The sequence below is a fragment of the Chaetodon auriga genome, chromosome 17 (genome assembly GCF_051107435.1).
Source record: "Chaetodon auriga isolate fChaAug3 chromosome 17, fChaAug3.hap1, whole genome shotgun sequence".
NCBI lineage: Eukaryota > Metazoa > Chordata > Actinopteri > Chaetodontiformes > Chaetodontidae > Chaetodon > Chaetodon auriga.
The window spans coordinates 2,244,766-2,268,098 of NC_135090.1; the positions used below are offsets into that span (position 1 = coordinate 2,244,766).

Below are 23,333 nucleotides of genomic sequence, written 5' to 3' on the forward strand. Positions count from 1 at the left end.
GTAAAGATAGCAGAGCTGGAGGGGACATGCTCTGGTCACAGAGCTGGTGGCACTGCGGCTGTGATGGTTCATGTTTTATAGTGGTTACAGTCCTATGCAGGCACCTGTACGCAGACTACACAGTATGTAGATTAATGTGTGTAGGACCTGATGAAATCTGTTATATTTCTTTTAGATTCAGTTCTATTTTTTCTCAAATTCCCTGTTTTCCATTTCAACTTTCCTGAATTTTGTGTTTTACGATTTAAGCACATTTTGTCTCATCATGAGGTGGATAAATCAAATTTCAACAAGTCAAAAAAATATTCAAAATGTAATAATATCAATGAATTCACCAAACACTGAATTCTTTTTTTTTTTTTTTTCCTTATCAAATGGATCATCTACAGGACAGCCTCCACTTGCAGCTCACACACACCGGATAGGTCGGACGGAGGCTACTCTCACGACCAGGCTCCTCTTTGCTTACAATCACCAGGAGCAGACAGAACTTTTTCATTTCCAACAGAACATCTGACTGCAGAGTCATGCAGCCAAAGTCTTCAGTGAACTTCTATCTGCTGATGTGGTTCTCTCTCTCTCTCTCTCTCTCTCTCTCTCTCTCTCTCTCTCTGAGGACCTCTTCCACATGACTCTGTGTGTGTCTGTGCAGGCTTGTGTGACACCAAAAACATAGCAGCATATTTTTTTCCTTCCTTCATTCTGCCTAGGAACTGTGAAAAAATGCCCTAACGTAGGCAAAACCTTGGTTGTTTAATTGTGTCCACATTTTGTCAAGGTCTGTCTGGACACTTTTAGCTGTACGCCGTTCCACTGAAACGCATTCAACAGCATCGTCCAGATGAAAAGAAAGTCCGGGCACTGAATGCAGTTCACAAGAGTCACATGGAAAATCAGTGTTTTGATACATCAATTAAAGGTTGGCTGTAGGATTTAGTGACAGAAATGCCATAAAATATTCATAGTTCTTCATTCATTAGTGTATAATCACCTGAAAATAAGAATGGTGTTCTTGTTACCTTAGAATGAGCTCTTTATATCAACAGAGAGAGCGAGTCTTCTTCAGCAAGTCTGCCATGTTTCTACAGCAGAATAGGAGGGACAAACCAAACACTGACTCTAGAGAGGGGCTTCTGAGGGCAATGCAGGGGACGATGAAGCAAGGGTTGCTCACTTGGTTACAATCTGCAACCTCACCACTAGATGCCACTAAATCCTACACAGTGGGCCTTTAAATGTAATTTTATTAACTTGTCAATGAGAGAGAGAGAGAGAGAGAGAGAGAGAGAGAGAGAGAGGGGATGTGTATGGCATTTGGTCATTCTTAGAAATGTATTTCTCTGGTGTATCAGTGAATAGTATCAATGACTGTGCTCTTTGCTAACGCTGACAGTCAGAGAATAACCTGTGGTATCTGTCTCATGTGAACAGGTTCAACAGAGGGAGAACCCGGCTGAGCAGCCCCCTGCACCCACATGTCTCCTACATGAGGAGGGCTAGAAATGAGGCCTCCAATGGCAACAACTTCGGCTAAGGGCATTAAGTGAAGTTGTGTCAGCATGCACAGAGATCGATCAGACACAGGAGCAGTATAGAGGAACTGGTCAATTTTCAAAATAAAAGACCCTGTGCAGACTCCTCCTCACATATCAACAATGAATACAGTCAAGACAGACAAAAAAACAGAAACTATTTAACTATGTAGCCTATTTACCTATGGTACACAGACACAGACATCAAGGAAAAAAGACAACAAAGACAACAAAATCTGAGTAAGTCAACAAAATTATTTGGGCAAAGCGCTCTGAAACGCTGCTGGTGGAGTTTGAAGCCACGTGGAGGACAGAACAAAACCACGTCACAGCTCGGAATATGGCACAGCGGTGCCCAACAGAATCTCTGCGTGAGTTTCACAACAACCAACTACAGCTCTGCACTGGCGTGATGTTATAGTGGGCAACTTTGAAATGGTACACAGACCTCAAACTGTTCAGTTACATAGTTGAGACACCCCAAAAACAAATTTATGTGTGGCAGTTCATGAAACATAATGAAAACGATGCACCATCTTGTAATGTCAGGAAATAATTTGTTTAGTATGTGGATCCAGATTCCTACCAAACCTTTACGCTGCAAGACCAAAAAAAACGCTGTGAGGGCAAACAAGGACAAACCAGTGCAACTGGTGAACTACCAACGCAGGTGAGGAGGTGACCCAGAGAAAACAGCTGGTCCGGCAGACAACAGGTGGAGGAAGAAGACAGTGTTTACAGCAGGCACACAGAACCAAAGTTAAGAATATTCCCAAATACAACTGGTCGAAGACAACATGGAAACTAATGGCTGTTTTAAGGTGTAAGTATCTATGGTCTTAGCAGCCCAGTAATTTACTCAGACCCATGTGGTTATTCAAGATAATCAGCCTCAGCATCATGATATCCAGCCAGCTCACCATGTAACCTTTAAGAATAACAAAAACAGAGACAGCAGACTGACAGCAGCACAACACACGACGCACCGCAGCACATGGACAGTTTCACCTGTGCTTCTGTTTCATTGATGTTGCAGCACTTTTTTGACTCAGAACAGCTGAAACAAGTCCAGGCCAGCTCACGTCCTGTCCACAGCAGTGCTCTGCCTGTCTGACAGAAGCTGCTGTGTTTGTGGAAGAAACTCCTTGTGTCTAATCATACCAACAGTCTCAGGGAACGACCAGAGGCAGCTACCATCTGGCTTCTTTAGCCAGTGCTAGAAAAGATGGAGAGATGTCCAGAACAACAAACCCCTCCCTATGCCAACAGGAGGCAGTGGCTCAGCTAGCTGGTCCAGCTGACACACTGCTACAGCATCGTGTGCGCACACACACACACACACACACACACACACACACACACACACACACACACACACAGTGGCTGCCAGGCTGTAAAGGATGTTGATGACAGGGCTGCTGGGAATATGACCAAAATTTGCATATGGCCAGTTTTTGACACTAATGAGGCCAATCAGAATGGAGCCCATAGCAACAGAGTTGTAATTGGTTGTGTGGAGCAGCTCAGGAGTTGATGGTTGTGGGATACAGATTCAGAGCCAATGGGAGTCGAGAGAAGGATGCTGGTGGTGTTTTTGTTGTTGGTTGAATTGATTGGTGCACTGACTCCAAACAGAAGTCACATCCAGCAGAACCGCAATGTGATAATTATACACACTTTCACCTGCTGACTGTGAATACACAGCACGTAAGGCAACACACACACCTTCCACCTAGCGCTCAGACACAACGCTGCTCTTTATTAAACTAGACAACAGCTCATTGTGGGCGTTGCTATGACAACCAGTCGTCTATTTTTAAGCAGTGCCACTAATCAATTCCTGTTCTGCTGTCGCCTGAGGGGTGGGGGTGTGCATGTGCGTGTGAGGTTGGAGGGTACTGATGGGAGGGGATGGGGGGCAGTGGTAGGGGGCAAAGGGGAGGAGGAGGAGGGGTGAATGTGCAGTTGGAGACAAAGAGCATAGCAAAAGAAGTGAGACGAAGAAACAGTGTCAAGGATTCATCTCATACAACACACTGCACAGTTCTTCATTCACACTGTCAGAGTGTTTCCACGCCACAGCAAACCACTGCTGAAATAATTAGTCTGTTAATCAATTAGCCACAGAAGGTTATCTGATGATCATTTTGAAAATTGGCTTATCACTTTGAAGCATTCAGTTAGACAAAAAACAACACTGACTGGTTGCACCCTTTCCAACATGACGGCTGTTTTTTGGACTGTTGGTCAGATGACACAAGCTTTAATGAAATCACTTCATGCTCTGAGAACATGTTATGGCATTTGTCATTATTTTTTTCTATGTTATAGAGAAACAATTGTCTAAATAATGAAATAAAATTCCAATGATTTAGAGATGTCCTGAGGGTTCGGTTTCAGAGCAGATCGGGCATGTTTTTAAGGATTGGTATCAACTAAAGTAAAGCTGATCAAAAGCCAATTCCTTCTTTACTGATGTCTGCTCCGTTTGGTCTCGGCCCACTAGTGTGGCAGACAGACAGACTCTATCCCGCGAAAATTTCGCTCCATATGAGAGTGGAAATTTGAGTTTGTGAATGTGAAAAAATATTTGGGCGTAGTTGGGGTTGGCAAAACCCACAAAGCTACGACTGATTCCATTATCTCTCCTCTCTCATTAGCAAAGAGTAACAGTGTATGAAACATTCAGTCCACAACCTCTCATTTCAGCCAGAACTGACCGTCACTTTCACGGGTTAAAATAACTTAATAGTTGTGAATCAGGAATTCCACTATTTGTATCAGGTAGCTTGTGAAAAACAAGGTATAAAAACCACTAGGCTATAAGCGTCATTTCAAATCCGTTCTACCAATCTAATCAACATGTCACATCTTTGGCTCCTCATCTCATTTTCAGGTTGTAGATACGGGTTGTCGACATTAATTAAGCTGCCTCTCAGCCAACGACAGGTCTGAAATCAACCTAAATGGATTTGATAAAGGCTGAGAAAGCATTTGGATTTGATTCACAGATTTGTTGTTGCGTCCAGATTCAATGACATGCTACCAAATCCAACCTTAGTACAGGCCTTCACCTGTAGAGCATACCCTGCTCACAGCTTGACAATCTAACCTCGACGCAGGCAACCAGGCCAACTAGTGGGGGGTGCACTGACAAAGCCGTGATACCTCGCCAAGACCCACCCATCAACACTTCCAGGTGATGCCCAGGTGTAATGTAACTATTGAGGTGTTTGTCTGTGCCTTTCACATGATTTGATACATACATCAGTAAAATAATACAATGCTTAAGCCAACATGAAAATGATACATTCCTAACAATTACAACACACATGGATGCACTCAGTAAACCTCATGACAATCTGACTACTAATTATTTTTCATTACTGATCATTCTTCCACTTTTTTTTTTTTTTGGCAATTAATCAATTAATTGTCTATAACACATGAAAAATTCTCATCACAATTTCCAAGAGTCCAGAGTGACCTCTTCAAATTGCCTCTGTCCAACCAACAGTCCAAAACCCAAAGACTCTTCATTTACTATCACAAGTGACAAAGAAAAGCAGCCAATCATTCCGTTTAAGAAGCAGGAAGCAGCAAAAGTTTGGCATTTTTGCTTGAAAAATAATTGAAATGATTAATCGATTCTCAAAATAACTGACAATTTACTGTCAATCATCTAACTTACTAATCAACTAATTGCTGCAGCTCTATTTGGAACTACAGGAAAAGTCATATAATGCTGGAAATGGACAGACATCCTCCAGAGAAGAGGCTCAAATTTTTATAGCAGCCTGCCACGTGGATGATGCAATGTGTGTGTAAGTGGAAACTTTGGCTTAAGGGTTGGAACAGGGAAAAGATCCAGTGTACATTTGAAGCATTTGGATTCGTCCTCTGGGGATCATGAATATTAACAATCCATTTTATAGCAAACCACAGTCTGGACAGTCTGGTCTGAGGATGTTTGGGGCACCAAATCATCAGGGGTCATTCTCTGGGGACAACGAATATCCACAACAAACTCCACAGAGAATGACAGACATCAGCATCCAGATACTGTCAGCATCTTGAACAAATGATGGAATAATTGCTCAATCTGATCCATTCCTGTGCCATACCAGCTGCAAGGCAGTGAATGTGACTGTCTCCCACCAAACCAAAAGGTTCCCTGCATATCATGACTGTCAGTATGAAGAAAGTGTCTTTTGGAAGCTATAAATGGACAGAAAGTTGGATTCTAATCATCACTGAGATTTGACTCTGGGGTTTCTCAACTGCTGACTCTAGTGTTCATTTAGTCAGCTATTTTTTCTTTAGTCTTAGCCCTATATCAAGTTTGAGTTTTTATCCTATTTAGTCAACCTCACACTGTGCTTTTTGTGGTCAAGTTTTAGTTGTTAAGCGTGAGCATTTCAGTCTTGTCTTAGTCAAATACCAAAATGGCAAAATACATCAGCGAATAACTTAGCTGCTCAGGTGTTTGGTGCATGCTGGGCTACTGTTTGTGACTGCGAGGCTTATGTGGCTTTTAGCTTGTTACCTCACTGGTTTTAGACTGAAGCTCCTGCTGCTGCCTTAAATAAACTTGCAATCTGGCTGAAACATCAGCGTTTCCCATAGAGTTTGCTCCGCTACAGTTTCACGTTGGCATCTCCTGCACATTTGCACACTTGCGACACCGACCGACATGCGCACACACACTCCATGTACAACCAACACCTGTGCTTTCCCACACCAAAGATGCTCTGGAACAACAAGCAACATTTGGAAATGGAGCAATGTCAAAACCACTAATGCAATATCTTACTGAAGAGGGCATATTGTTGACTTTTTTCCAACTGACTGGCTGGCTGGGGTGGCTGGGGTTCGTCCACTAATCAGGTCTGTGGTTCAATCCCTGGCCCCTACAGTCGACATGTTGACTTGTCCTTGGGCAAGATACTGAACCCTAACTGCTGTGTGAGTGTGTTTGAATGGTTAATGCTCCTGCTGTGTGGTGGCACCTTGCATGGTAGCCTGTGTCACCAGTGTGACTGCTAGCTTTTGCTGTCAAGCGCTTTGAGTGGTCAGTAAGACGAGTGCTATATACATCTACTGTTTCCAAAAAGGATGTGATTATGCTTATACAGACTTATCCTGTTCAATACAATGCAGACCACCCGCTTATTAAAAAGACTGTTGTGCTGCTGTGTGCCTTAAAAAAGTATATATCACAATGTGGCAAATGTGAGCATAATTACATGTACAATAATGTAGTTGAGGAGAAAACAGACTGATATATAATTTGGTAACGTGGGGAAGCAAAAGATGCTGCACTACTGAGATCCTTTGTGTTAAAGTGAGAACTCTTTTAAGTGCTCCCTTTATGAAAGGTCAGCAATAGAAAAACTACCCAATAAAAATGTAAATGGCTCTACTTTGTTCCCTGAGGTAAAACCACAGATACTATTTACAGAAATATGCCACTAATTATTGCTTATAGTCTGACAACAGGTGTGTGTTTCTTGTTGCTGTGGCACTCCTGCTGCAAATTAGCCCCATGTTCCTTTAAAAAAGGCACAGACGGAATTTTCTCTCTTCCTTCTTTTTGTTTTGTTTTTTTGAAATTATTTATTTTCGCAGAGCACAGTCAAAACGCATTGAGCCAGTCTGAGCCGGTTTGTAACCTCAGGGTATGGAATTATCTCTTAATATGTAGCCGTTAGTGGTCAAGACGTCACACAGTAAGACAGTCAGAGAGAGAGAAAGAGAGCCAGAGTGGGAGGTGAGGAGGAGGAGGAGGAGGAGGACGAGGAGGAGGAGGAGGAGCAGCAGCCCCGGTGTTTTCAGAGCAGAAAGAAGAAAATCTCTTCTTTTAAGAGCTGGCACTTTGACAAGAAAAGACTGAGTGCAGAACTTCAGACCACAGGGTGGGGCAGACACTGTTTCACCAGCCAAACGAGAGAAAAAGAAAAAAGGGAAAAGCAGCGGGAACATGAGACATTTAGTCAGAGCGAGGCACACAGAGGTAGCACAGACATCTTAAAATGGGGCTGAATGTGGCAGCCAGGAGCAGAGACAGAAATGTGCCAAAGACAATTAGAGGATCACACACGCTAACATACAATACTCATCAGCAGAGTGACATTAGCTACACTGATCCCTGACAGTCAACACCACCGAGCTACACAGAGCCAGAGCAGGGCTCAAAGTCAAATCACCGTCACATCATGCTGCATTCTGGGTATTTCGGGGGGTTAATGCATCATTGTTAGGGGCTGGTGTTTTTTTTTTAACATATGGGGTAAATGTTGCAAATGCTATTTAGAAGTACAGGAAACAGCTGTGCAACTGAACAATGCACTTTTAAAAAAAGTCAAAATGCTTCTCACACACACACACACACACACACACACACACACTAAAAATATAAATGAAAAAACAAAAAAAGGACATACGACAGGGATGGAAAAAGACTTTCCTAAAAATACGGGGTTTTAGAAGCTGCTTAAGGCCAAAGATTCAGTAAATGTGATAGATTGAGAGACAGAAGCAGCACGATGGTCTTTTGTTTTGCAGCTGGAGTGCAGGGCTGGATAGAAGGCCGAGATCAGAGGATCGTAGAGGTCCAGAAGTGTAGCGCGGAATGACAAGATGTGGGACAGGTCAAACTGTGCCTTATATGTAATCAACAGGACCTTGTGGTTTATTCTGAATTTTACAGGAAGTCAATGGAGGGATGAAGAACAGGAGTAATACGGGACTGTTAGTTGTAGTTAACAGTCTGGCAGCTAAGAGACATCCAGTCTTTAGTGGCAATCATGGAGGGAGGACAGTTGGTTCAGGTTATTAGGTTAAGCAGAGAAATATATCTGTGTCTCATCGACAGAACACTGATATGACACGTCTGAGCAAACAACACAGAGGAAGCGTCAACGACCACGGCTACAAAAATGCTGGGACACACAACAAATGTGATCATTTGCTCATCCTGTCTCACATGTACTCACTTGAAAACAGCACAAAGACAGCACATTTAATGTTTGACCTCATCTGTATAGGCTCATTCTGAATCTGACGCCACACGTTTCAAAGTTCAAGTTGGGAGAGGAGCAACAAAAGCCTGGGAGGGTTGTGGAATGTTCCAAAAACACCTGTTTGGAACATTCCAAGTAGCCTACAGTCCAGTCTAGAAGAACAACTGAAATAGGCAGTGTAATCTGTCTCGCCCTCTTGTGCCGTGCAGTCAGTGTGTGGATGTGTGGATGTGTGGATGTGTGGATGTGCGGATGTGTGGATGTGCGGATGTGTGGATGTGCGGATGTGTGGTGTACAGTGTGTGGGGCACAGAGCATGTAAGCGGTGCAGCGGTGAGAATCGCCGCTCATGGAGCTGTTTGTTCCCTCTGCTCCCAAATCAACAAAGACAGAAAGAAAGAGCTGGTGTTGTATGTTAGGTTAGCTTAAAAACTGGCCAGACAAATTTGCAGTTTCACTTGAGTTTTTTTTTTTTCCCCAACACCTTCATGCTGACCTGTGCGTATGAGTGAACACTTTGATAGAGAATATTAGTAAACTGGTATCATGTAGCACTGCTGTTTTGATTGCTAATGTATAATTCATTTATTTTAAACAAATATTTGAAAAGAAAATTATTGCAATTTTTTCAATAGCTTCAACACCATGTGACCCAATGAATCCTAATCAATACCGAACGTTACTACTGCACTGGACAAATAGGACACATCTTCAATGTGCTTTAGTGCTTCTTCTCTGTTATATTAACACTTCTATCAGAATTCAGGATGCGTGTGAGCCACGTCCTGGTATTTGTTCACTGGTCACACTGGAAAGCTCTTTTCTTTTATCATTCTTGTCTTTACTTTTTCCACCAGGCTCTGTGCCAATTTATTTTATCATAAATAAATAAAGAAAAACAGAGCAAAAAGAATGAAATGTGCACAGAAACACTGCAGAACTGAGGTTTTTTATACTCTACAAAAATACATTTGTCACAATCCTCATTTTTCATCTTTTTGTTCCATCGTGATACAAAATGTAAATCTCTTTGGATTCTTTTGTGTGGCAAATCATTTTTTCCACTTAAAAGGTCCAGTGTGTAAGATTTAGGCAGATCTAAAGGCAGAATATGGATGTACAATTACAACGAGTCATTTGGCAGATGCTTTTATCCAAAGCGACGTACATATGAATTCACACACTGATGGCACAGCATCGGGGGCAGTTTTAGGGTTCAGTATCTTAGGATACTTTGGCACGTGGACTGCCAAGGCCAGGTATTGAACCACCGACCTCCTGATTGGTGGATGACTGCTCTACCTCCTGAGCCACAGCCGCCCCAGGATACAGTGTTCATGAGTATGTTTTCATTAGACTATGATCACATGAAAAGAAGAAGCGTTGCCTTTTCGTTACCTCAGAATGAGCTGTTTATATCTATAGAGAGAGTGGGTCCTCTTCCACGGACCCAATCCCTCAAAAAAAGGTCTCTGGTCTCTTCAGTGTGAGGACCTGCTGCTCGTCTCTGTCGTAGATCTTTAGAAACTGAGTCTCCTGTGACTTTTGGACTTTTGGGTGGACAAAGCCAGACATCTGAAGACATCATTTTTAGCTCTTAGAAAATGTAATGGACATTTTTCAGTACTGTATGATACTTTACAGACAAAATGATTCATCAGGCTCTAAATAGTCAAAAATTGTGGATTTATACGAGAACCTATCTGATCAAAGTTATCATTGGACTCTCACTAGACAATCAATGCCACATGAGTGTTCAATAATTGCTGCTATGGACATATTATGGTTAGTATGAATGAAGAACTGAGCTCAACACCCAGTTCTAATATATCATAAGCTGGTAACAAAAACAGTTTTTCAAGTATGACAGACATTACACTGTGTCACATAAACTGCTGCAGACCTGAGTTAGTTGATCAATTAAGACTAAGTCATATTTTGCTGAACTGTCATGGTACGGGAGTCACGGTCCAATGCATGCAGCCGCACGCACGCACACTACACAGAATACCATGACAATACACTGAGGCTGATATATCAACACAGAAACAGTCATCATTACAGATGAGTCCCCTTCCCCCTCCTCCTCCTCTGCCTCCCCTCGTCTAAACCAAACGGAGTATTTCCAGTAAGTGAGAACATGTCTGATATGGACAAATGTGCTCCGTGTGAAAGGGCAACTCTGGTTGGACCTGATTCTGAGGAAATTCACATGAGAAAAGTGCTCCATGTTCAGGGCGTGCAGCGCGATGCAGCGATCCAGCTGCCTCTCACTGTCACGTCATTTGGCCAGCGGGACTGTTTACCACATTCTCATGTGACGTGAGAGTGACAGTTGGTGGCGACCTCTATTGCATCTCTGTTGTTCTCAACCCGAACCTTCTGAACTTTAAAGCTTCCATTTTGAAAGACAGTTGGTTTTACTGGTCTGAGTCTTTTGTTTGAAACTCAAGTGTTGTCTCATGTGAAGCAGTTGTTTTTGTTTGTCTGGAAGATCCAAATATAAGAAGAGAGTAATCAAATGGGATGAAGTGTGGTACACTATAGTTATATTAAACCATTTCTTCATTGAATTTACAGAACAATTACAATACTATGATACATACTGTTACTGTGATATGAAATTACATGTACCTTGATAGACAATTTTGGCCATATTGCCCACTCCTAATGATAACCAACAATCTGAATAGAAAAGACTTCATCTGTGTACACTCTCTGTTCCAACAAACAGCAGCTGGTTAACTGACCAGAGTAGCTGCAACAATCTCCAAATTCACTCCCTGCTGACAGTTGAGTGCATTTACTATTTTGTGAGCATGCACTGATTAACAAGACATCATTAATTAACTCATTGGTGTGCACAAGTTATTAATCCAAGAGCACTAAGTATGAATTTGAGCACAAAGACATTTTTTCTTTTTCCTGATGACACCTGCCAGCCTCCTTCATTTCAAGTAGTTCTTAACACATCTATTAACTACTTTTAAACCATTATGAATTACTTGTACGTGTGTATAAACAGCACACAAATGCAAAATTATTTGCAGGGGTAAAATTAAGTGCCACTCCACGAGAAATGCATTTCAAACACTGTGTATTTTAGTGTATTCTGTATTTTATATATGGCTCACGCTCCATTTCTAAAAACATTCATCTTTCAGCTTTAAGTGCTCCACGTAATGCACAGTGATTCAAGTCCTACAGGAACATAAAGACCCACCACTGTACATTCTCTGTATATCAACTGGCATTTCATCAGTGTCCCATCTTAGTATTATAACACTATCAAAGTCTGCAGAACACTGTCCATAAAGAGAGCATCCATGTTTTGTCAGGATGTGATTTGTACAGACTTCATTGGGTACTACTGCAGAACTGCCCAATATTTCATCCCACTCCTGTCTGTGCCCCTCACAGGCTTTTCACGCTGCACTTAGCCCAGGGCTAAATGCATTCTTAGAACCTTCTTAGCCCAGGGCTAAGGACGTGCAGCATGAAAGCCCTTCAGCATACAGTTAGCATTAGGATGACTGCATTCAGACAAGTTGACTGGGGTGACCTTGTGCAGCACCTGGCTAAATGCAGCAGAGCAATGCAGCAATGATCTGTGCGCTGCTTATTCACCGTCTGGATTAGTCACAGCTGCACTACCACTGACTTCTGGGCCATTTCTCTCAACTCTGAGACAAATAAAACAGCAATTCCCCCATTCCCCTTTCATTTTACTACAGTTAGCACACTACCACTCCCTGCTTTATGGCTTTACACACACATTCATTATCAACACACAAATCAATTAGTGCCAAGTTCCAGGTATTACCCACACCCACTCCAGAAAGATTTTTTTCTTATGAGGAGCTGATTATGCAGATTTCTGTCTTCTCCAACACAAAGTGATGCATACAGACTTTTCTGAGCTCTTTGCAAGAGAATCTGACTTTACTGTCAGACAGCAAGTCACAGTTCACAGTTCAGTCACATCAAAACATGACTCTAAGTCTTATAAAAGTATTTTACAATTCCATACATTCCCACATAATCAAATATTGATGTGCATAAGGATTAAGAATTTGTTCATAGTTCGGGATGTCCTGACCAAATCCTGATCAGAGTCCTTTAGTACGCGTTATCTGCCGATGGCTGTGTTTACATAGCAGCAGAACATATGCAAAATTGATTAAATATTATCTTACAAAATGAAATAACAGCTGTAGCCTCCTGACTTTGCCAACTTTGTTTTTCAAGAGCTATGTGATCCAAACACGGAGGATCCTGATTCATAGCTATTACGTCGGTCAGTGTAACTGCACGAATAGTCTGTAACACCACTGTACACGCGGAACGTACAGAGTAGTTCCTTCTCTCACAAATGATGTGTGACTGTGTGGCGATCAGCACCTTTAAACACATAGGCCCCTGCGTCACACACACACCCACTGGTTCCCCACCACCAGCTCAAGCAATAACTATTCAGCACATGGTGTGCATCCACCAGCACAGGAGATTCAGTTCAACCACGTAGTGATAGTCACTTTATTTACCAGCCCTTACAGCAATGAGCCAAAAAAATCTATCATTCATACGTGGAGCCGGATTATTCTCCAACTTCATCCTCTACTTTGTTAATCCACTGGTGAAACAGCTCCCAGGATGGTGACTCCCTGCAGCAGCACACTGACTGGACAGCAGGGGGTTCACTCACTGACTCTGCAAACACATACAGCTGCTAATGAGTCGCAAGACAGATTACTTTTTGTGTTGTTGTGGGTCAACTTCTGTAAATAGTTTTGTCCTCATCCATTCCATTTTTCTTTGCTTTTTCTGGAATCCTGAGGATGCATTTTCTGTTGAGAAACAGACTCTTGTTGAACTGTGAAACTGAATCTACTCTTCAGGTTTGAAACCATGATAAACTACTAAACTTTGTGTGTTTCAAATTTTTTATTGTCTGCTTTTGCTACTGTTGCTTTTTGCTACGGCCCATGCACTGAATGGCATGTATCCTGTGTAGGGTTGACTGTAAGGACAGAACTGAAAATACAATCTTTGTTAAACTTCAAACCCCAACTCCTTGTCAAACCGCGACATCTCAGCACAGACAGCTGCTGCAGAGAGCACTTCAACCAGACAACAGGCCAGGTTCATTTTGTTCTGTCGTCAAGTCACTCACAGAATTAACATCAACTTGCAACAGCTGATATGACCTGTTGCTGGAGACATTTGTCATTTGAACCGGTGAAAATGACCAGTGCTGGCGAAAACTGAGAAACTGCTAGCTGAATGTTTTGTGCAATGCTCTTTGCTAATGACAAAGACAGTTAGAGTAGGAGCTTAGCGAATCTGTGTGACATTATTTTGCAAAACTAGGCATCAGAGTGTAATGAACTGGTGCCCAAAAATGTTTCACATTCCCACACTCTAATTTTCACTTGCATTTATGTGCAAAATCTTGCAGTGCAGTCTGCTGTAAATGAGAGCAGTGCTGCTACACAAGCAGGGTGAGGTGGACGAAACAGTAAAGATCAGCATTTCATCTGCTTTATTCTATCTGATACAAGTCTGTGAAACATGCCCAGACAAGCCCCTACACCAGCCCTTAGGATCAAAGGTACTTTAGTCTTTGTCCCATGCAGATTTGACATTTCTGCTTCTTGCTTGGAGTAAGGAGTACAGGAGTAAGTCCTGTAATGTCAAAATGGTACCTTTCCTCGCAATGTACACCAACACAAAACCACCATTAACTATGGCCTCAAAAATGAGTTCAACCTGACAGCACTCAGAGAGTTCAATGTGTCTATCTCAATAACATAACAAGTGAATTTTTTACATTTTTTATTTCCATCTTGGCATACATCAAAATACACATGGTGAGAAACAATCACATTGACTGATGGAAACTATGGTTTCTGAAGAATAATTAAAGCTTCAACCATCATTATTTTTGTATCAGCAGTGGATCAAATGATTGACACTGAATGTGAAAGGTGTCACTTGTGATGAACCTACAGAGAATGACCACCCAGCTTTATAGTTGAACATTTTAGGCTCTTTTAGCTAGCTGTTGCACTTATACTGCCCACACTACACTGTACACTACCTGCTCAGCACCAAACAGCAGACAGACAGAGACTTGGGCGAAACCATCTTTAATGTTATTAGTAACACCTGAGCATTTCCACCTACGACAAGTCAAGATGCCTGCTGGGAAAAGGGACTATTAAGGTTTAGAGGAAATACTGAAACAACAGCACTTCAGAGTGCTATATGTTTTCTTTATAGCTTCCTGTTGCTGCAGTCAACACCACTACCAACCATGACCACTTCAACGAGTTACAATTGGTCTGTATACAAGCAAATTATAAATGCAGACGTTTTATGACACTTCTTTGTCAGCAAAAGAGGCTGACATTTTCCGAAATCCTGTGGGTCATGCGATTCCTGTGGGATTCCCCGCGAGATGGGAGTCAGTTTCACTATTCATCACGTGACTGGGACAGAACAAGACAAAAAGTCAATGGGGGCAGACGGGACGGGAATAATAATAATAGGCTGGGTCAGTTTTACTATATAAATATACAGTCCTAATACGAATAAACACTTTATTGTGTTGTATCTACCTTAACCAATGATTTTAATGCAATACCTGGCAAGCGTGCAATGTGACAGAAATACAACACACCAAAGGCGTTCAGTGACAAACAGGTTCCCCTTTGGATTGGCTAAATGCTAAAATGCTTAGTGGTGACTTCTATGTTTGCTACATTGCTTGTGAACTTCCTTCATGTCAGAGTACTTTCTGCTGTTTTTGACAATTTCCATGAGTTTTGTCTGCAGAGCCTCATTCAGCTCGAAGTGTTTGAAAACTGAGGAGCTCAGAGGGACAGAGAGGCTTAGAGGACTGTTACAATATTAACCAAGAATGGTCAAACAAAGTAGCTGAACCAAGAGCAGACTGTTGAGGGCTTTCTGGTGTACAAGGCTCACAGAGTGACGTTAAGACAGGTGAGTATGTAACAACTACAGAGACATCAATAACCACTGCACTGCCTAGCAACACAGCTTTTTGTGTGTGCCCTATATGGTGTGTAAAAATTAAGCAGCCCTCTATTTTAATATGTGTTTGTGGCTGCAGCTGCTTGGAGTTTATACCATTTCTACATCTCTGTGTTGTCTGCTTTGGCGATTTTATTCTACAATTAAAGTGTCACTTCTTTCATTTCTGTAGCCTCATATTGCTTGTTGCACCCGCTGTGCTGTCTGCAGCTCTTTTTATTGTTGTTGGTCATTTGTGTTTAATGGTTTGAGTTGTGTCCTCTTTTCTGCTTAATTCTAGTGAGGCTATACAAAAGATGGTGGTTGTATATTTGGAATTGATAGTCAGTGGAATGCACAGGCTGCAAAATCTGTCTGTCTGGGATTTTTTGTAGGTTTGGACATCAGGGCGTTATCCCACTGGTGTTGTTGGGTTCACATTGAATGCAACTGTAGCCTAAAAGTACTCTTCAATTTAACAGTAGCATCATCATCATCACCAGCTAAGGACTCATACGCTGCCCTGTCCCCCCAGCACACGCACACAATCATTCAAAGAAATGTAACGTTGTTACATGTTATCTCTGTAATCTTAATTGAGTACAATTTCTTTAAACAGTACTTTTACTTGAGTATTATATTGTAGTACTTCATTTCATCTCTTTAATCAGATTTTTTTTTTAATGCTGTCATGGGATTGGGACGATGACGGGAAGCATGTGTCAGACACTAACTACAGTTAACGTCAAGAACAAGTGTCAACATGCCACCCAGGTAAGAGACAACTCTGAAGGTGTGATCAGCCTAATTAACTTAGCCAAACCAGGCCCAAGGTCTGTAGCCAATTTTTAAAAAAAAACAAACAAACAAACAAAAAAAAACACCCCCATCTTTACCTCTCACACACATGATGATGACGGGAGACAGTGACAGTCAAGAAAACTTCAAGCAAACAACTACGAACTACGAACCAGCAACAACATGACTGGCCATTCTTTAACCCATTACCAGTCTACTGTGCCTTATCTTGACATTTCTTCAGACATGTGGAAATGCAGGCAGAAACAGTTCCTGAATTTGCCTCTTGTGGCTCTTTAGTACCTGGAACTATTTGGTTGAAATGGGGCAATAGACAGACAACATCTGGCACATTGGTAGATCCAAAGCATGGGTTCATTTAAGACTTTGCTGCTGTATGCGCGGAATCAGATATTCTGTTGGAAAACATGAAAAAGCCATGTTGGTTTCTGCTTGAGCATTGTAAACAAGGAGGAGCATTGCACGAACATGAGAGTAGCCTCTGTCAGTCCCACTTAGCCAGTGTGTTTGAACTGCATATGCAGGCTGTCCTGCAGAACATCCATTTGATAAAAAATAGTGCAATGTTGTGTTGCATCAAATTCATTGATATTCACTAAATTTTGAATATTTTCTTATTGAATTGTTGAAATTGTATTCATCCACCACATGATTAGACACTGACGTGATGGGCTTAACTTGTAAACAAAACAAAGAATCGTAAAAAATTAATATGCAAAACACTAAATCTGAGAAGAAACAGCAGAATCTGGAGAAAATGAAAACAGATGTCATAGAGCAGAACAATTCCACAGACTGGAAAGAAGTTTTCGAATTCTTCAGCTGCGTGTCTTAGAACTGTGGGAGGACACCAAAACATTTTTTTTTTTTTTTTTAGAATTTCATGAAAATCATGAATCAATCACTTTAACTGGCCATCATGATCAATGCAAGTGCCTGAGCGCGATAATACAAGGGGTCCTGATGCTGCATTAAGGATGGGACAGTCCTCTGTGAAATCCTTTCACCTGACCAGAGGATAGACCTGCATTTTGTGTCAGGCTGATCGGAGAGATTCAATCTCAATTGCAGCTCATAATGTAAATGTTCTTAAGTGTTAAGACTATAGATTACTTGTTGAGAGGTACAACTCAGTTTTCAACAAGGAAGAGATGTTTTGGACATGATGAGGTGATAAGAGATACAGGCTACCTATATAGACACACACACAGTACCCCCTCCACATGGAATCAGGTTCATGACATGCTAGATTCAGTCTCAACACAATCCACACTCCTGCACATCACTGGCTTCATTCTTTTGAAATTTTATTAAATGATTTTGATCCCGTTCTATCAGGGTACAGATGGGATTTTTCCAATTCGAATTCATTTGACACTTGCTGACATTACAGCTGTAAAGATTTCTTTCATCCAGTGCATTTCCATTCATCACCATGCACTTAAAAGAAACAACAATCACATACCAAACCAGCCAGTACGATCTTGGCCCTATGAAGCTTAAACTTCTTGTCTTGGCAAGATTTGGGTTCTGATTTTGGGAATTTTACTCTTCTGTTTACTTATTTTGGGGTGCAGCCAGCTAAACAACATCTATGTCATAGTCAACAATAAGAGTTCCAAGTGCTTGGATTGAACTAGGTCGCATGAACTCTGTGTCATGTGACCTTGACAGGTCTAAAATGTTTTCCAAGGTTCTGAAAATCCACACTGGAGAAACCTGCTGTCACAGCCTCCTCCTGGCTGGGCCCCAGCACTTCACCCATTCTCTCGCCAACAGCCATGTCTTTTGTGTGTCTTTGTAGTCTCAACACCATGAATTGTACAAATGGGTAGAACAGTGCACCTTCCAGGCAGTCCATCCTTGAAGCCATTCACAGTGTTGTACCGGCTTGTTCGCATGAAATGACATGAAAGTGACAGAAATAGTTGTGTGAAGATTTAAAAAGGGAGCTTGAAAGAGAAGTTTCACCTCATCTACTTTCAAACCTCCACACATGTGGCCAGTCACCGCATATGGATGCATGCTTGTCTGATTGTCAGATTCTGACCTTGGAAATGAGGTTCCCGTGGCTGTTTGATGATCTGACAAGCCCTTGGTTTAAGCACACTGCGTGATGTCCACCCTGACTATTTTGTTTGTTTTTCCTTGCTGTCTAGGAAAAACAAAACACACAATGTTACATTTTAGCAGAAAATGATCTGGGACTTTTCAGCAAAAAATATGCAAATTTGCATACACAACACAGATACATGTTTGCTCCCACTGTTAGATTCACATACGAAATTGGATGAACTGATGTGCGTTTCAATTAAAGAAGACGGTACAAATCACATCCTCACTGAACAGTGGCTTGTAGATGACAATTGTTTAGATGATGCTGAAAACAAGAACTAATGTTTTTCTGTGCTGTTTAACATCCAGATTTAGAACGTCATATGAAACCATCCATGGCTCAGCTGGAAAAAGGTGGTGGTCGTGTAGCACTATGCACCAATCAGGATGCAGAAATTGGTATTACACAAAATGTGGTAACAGTTTCGGGGCTGTTTGCTTTCAAGGCCGCTGTCAGTGAAATCTGATCAAACCACCCTTCGTCCTGAAGAGTTTCTGACTATTTAGCTCTTAGTAAATAAATACCTATGGCTGCCTTTTTCTCTGAACTTGAACTGCCATTGTTGTTGATTTAGTCATAAATATTTAACGTTCGATAGAGAGTCTGGAGCTTTTCAGGCCAACCAAAACTGCATCACCTGAGATCACTGAACACACGTTTTGCAGAAGAGATTTCCAACAATATTTTTGAGGTAATTCTAAAACGGTGTCTTCAGTAAAGATTTTGTCCACTGCAGTCAAGTTTATGTTTCAACTGTAAAATGTCCCCTTGACCACATCATGTATCTTATCTTACAAAACTGTTTCTTCTTTGTTGGTGCTGGATTAATATCAGTTCATTTATCATTAATCCAGTTAGCAAGATTGGTATTGGCCTCAAATATCTATTATTGGTCCATCTACACCAAAACAGTTTTTAATAAAGCTTAATTAATGGTGTTTGACAGACAGGTAACACCAGAATGGATCATTACTGACAGGATCAGGTTTTTTTTTTTTTTTTTTTTTTTTTTTTTTTTTAAAGGCCCTTAAAGATCCAACATGGTTTGGGTCTTTCACAGGTGTGGGGTGGGGTGGGGTGTGGGGGTCTCAGACACAGGAGCCAGTAATCACGTAGCTCTACACCACAGAAAATAAGAGCAAAAACAGCTTGAAATCCCTTCACAAGCAACTCCAATGTCCTTCCACATATCCGCTGTGGTATGAACAAAATGAGTCACAATATGCATTATTTGGGAAAAGACCAGCTAAACGATGGTTAAAAAACATGAAATCTGAACTGTACTGCATATTCATCAACAACTACACTACAATACTTTAAAGGTACTGTAAAAATCCACCAGAACAGTATGGTAATCTTCATCTGTATGCTACTGGGGCAGCCAGGGGACTCTGAGCTGGAAATAGGAAGAGGAAGGATTCCATCATTGAGAATACTACAGTTCATTCACACTCTTCAACAGCAGGGACCGTTCATTCATACAGACCCACTATCACTATGTGAGTGGAGGGCTGAGTGTATCAAGGTCTGCCAACTTTTATCTCAGAACCAAAGGCTGTGGAGCTACTTTATTTCCACACTCAGATGAAAATTTGTTAAGTGAGCATGAGGCGAAAGGACTAGAAACAAACAGCTGGTTGACATTGATACACGACTGAGGGAAGTGAACGTGGTGCAGGTTTCATGGCAAGACGTGACAAAGCAATGACAGCCACTTCCACGCTGTCTGTCAACTTTTCATTTCAGCACACCATTTTCCTGTGGCAGAATTTACGTACATTTACGTACTGCCCAAGCTGGCTGATCCAAAGCCGCTGTAAATGACAAAGATGCAATATATCTGAACTGGAATATAAAACAACCTTTTCTTCCAAATGTCTCAAACCCTGTAATGGAGGAAAGTAACATTCACATAATTTGACTTGGAATGCTGATACACCTTCACATCATTTAACCAGTCTCCATCTCAAAGACTGTGCATATTCTAATCTAGTGAGACTAAACAATACAATCACAAAGAGAGGGATGGCAGTCATCTGTGGATCCATCTGCATGTGACTCATGTAAATGTTGAGGAGCAGTGCAGCAGCAGAGGAGAGAGCAATCCTGGTCAACAGACACGAAATGAGCTCCTGTATACTGCAGAATAATAGGCAGCACACATTAAATATTGATTCCCGTTTGGTCTCTAACGTCATCTCGACATCTACCTCCGTTAATCCGCCGCTGAGGAAACAATCACCCGCTCGGCCTGAAGAAAGTCTGGCCCTTACAGTAAAATGTTGGTTATGCTGTCAGGCGCCAGGCAGCCATTTAGGTGCATATGGAGCCAGTTGAGTCTCTACGTAAATGGCTGATGCATTTCGAATTTTTCTTCCTAATTGCTGAGAGCCATCAGCACCGCCGGCCTCCTCCTAGCGCGTTTAATCCACCCCATCATACAGCTTCGCTTCAATAAAACCGTTCGAACATCTCATCTCATCCCGGTGCTCTTTAAATGAGCATTATGAAGTATTTGAAGGACCCTGGCTCTTTCTCCAGTCTGAGTTAACCCCTAGAGACTCTGGATCAAACAATGAAACGGATTGGAGGCATTCCGCACAACGTTTCCATCACAATGAAATCATAACATCTCCGTTAACACTTCGGTTATTATCGAAACAGAACCAACTGGACAGGATTTAGACATCCGCTAATGTTTCTGCTGCGACTCCAGACCTTTAAATGTAAATTAACAGTTCGAGGCGACGGCTGCTGGTCGCCAACATGTCAGCCTGCATCAATAACTAGCAAAGCAAAGACGCTCTATTGTCTATCAGCATATCCACCGGTAGGAAAACGACACAACAACTAGCCGTCCAGCCGCGACATGAATCCCGCCGCTGCCATTTCAAAACATCTCCCGCCGGACCCAGGCCTCGCGCACATCCTCGGACTCACCTGTGTCTCCTTTCGCCTCGGTGTGTACCGTCTCCGGGTTCACGGTCCGGTCCTGACGCGCTGCAGCGGCTCCTCACCACCAGTCCCCGGCACCGGCAGGCAGCACTGTGCCGCTGATTGGGCCTCGGCAGACGCTCACCCCCTTGGTGCAGCCAGACAGACAGCTCATTGGTCAGGCAGCCGCTCCGTGAAGCCCAGACATACAGCTGAATGGCTGTTCGTTTCCCCCAGCAGATCCAGACAGACCGTTGATTGGTCCTATGACCCTTATTTCTGGATGCACTCAGACAGGTGATTGGTTATACATTTCCGCGGCGGAGACAGAGAGACACCTGATTGGTTGGTAGTAGTGTTGTTGTCTGTGTCTGGATGGAGAGCCATGTTAACTCCGATGGGGCTGAAGAAACAATGTGTTGGTTGACGTTCATTAACGTAGCCGGGTCGTTACAGGCTTTGTAGATGAATTCTATAACGCAGAGTAAGATGGCTTCCTCGCATGCAGCCAGGGACTAAAAGAAACCGGTAGCTTCATTTTCACCTGTTGTATACCGGGTTCTTCACGGGTTTCTATGTACACGTGCACGACAAAGACCCAACACAGGGAAACAGAGCTGTGACAGCAGTGTGGGTCGGTGGTAGGAAACTATTCCAAGCCAATGCGATGTGGGTGTTTGCTGTCTGAACGCCGTCAGTCCAAATGTCCTGACAAAGAAAAGTTCAGCGTGCAGCGTCATGCACTCCAAATATGCCACGGTTCAGACACATTGTCAGAATGTGACAAGTGATGAGCTGCACATAGCTGCTGCTCTACTGTGCGCAGGTTAATATACAGCGCGTTAGCTTGCTTTAACCTAATTTCTTCCTGTACAGATCTGTGTACACGTAGATCATGTGAACAATTTCAGCAGCTTGGCTTCAGGGCGACGTTGTTAGACGTTCTTAGAGTTGGTCTGGAGATATTAAAATAACAAAAATTGATCAGTCAATTTTCGATTAGTTGATGTTGCCACCTGTGAAGGGACAATAGAGAGCCATCACAAATGAGATTCTGATGAACTTACTAACCTACAAAAAATAAAATAAAATCTATTATTATTATTATTATTATTATTATTATTATTATTCACAAAACATAGGACGTCTTTTACTTGCAACATTGTAGGTATGCCAATTGATCCATTATATCTGGATTAGATTTGGCATTATAATTTCAGACACAGCAGACACCTTACAAGTTATTGGTAAAGTATTATTATGTAAATGTCATGTGGTTCATATGTGGCTCTGTTGACATGAGGATCAAATTCATACAGCTTATGTTTGGAATTGAACCCACTGTCTGCTAAACCACAGTCCAACCTGCAGGTAGGACACTGTCATGTTGCTGGTAGTCGCTGTTCATATTGACCACCATGGAGACTGAGCCCTCTAGTGGCTTCACAGGTTTTACCTTCAATTGACAGTAAACGTTGATAGAATGAAATGTGTTCCTGTTCATGAATTTAGTTATAAAGTTCATTTGATGTTATCTTTTAGACTCTCAAGGGATTATGGATCCTCTTCATGAATCCTCAATAATATCAACAATGCATTCATTTGTATTAAACCTGTAGCTGTTCCTGGGATTCATGTTGGTGCCACTTTAAAAGGCAATTTCCAATTCAGTTGTTTTATTTACCAGACAAATCCACTCAGTGTCTGGTCTGCTTCTCCTGAGAATCCTGAGTGACTATATTAAAAAAATAATGAAGTAATAAGACAGTTGAATCATTTCAAATAGTCGTAACAGTCTGCACAGTCTGTTGAACTGCACTGGTGTCCATACTCGATAGCCTGTAGAGTTTGTTCCCTGTAGACCTATTCCAGGTG

The 23,333-nt window shown here is 42.0% G+C and overlaps 1 protein-coding gene across 2 annotated transcripts in view; it reads right to left on the reverse strand.

Annotated features, from left to right (window-relative positions):
* gatad2b (GATA zinc finger domain containing 2B) overlaps positions 1-21,608 on the reverse strand; it is a 52,517-nt gene extending 30,909 nt beyond the window's left edge. Inside the window, exon 1 of one of the 2 annotated variants that reach the window (XM_076753960.1) lies at positions 21,465-21,608. The gene's annotated coding sequence lies outside the window, so the exon portion shown is untranslated. The remainder of the gene's footprint in view (positions 1-21,464) is intronic. The other variant, XM_076753962.1, reaches the window with a different exon arrangement.
* Positions 21,609-23,333: the final 1,725 nt, after the last annotated feature.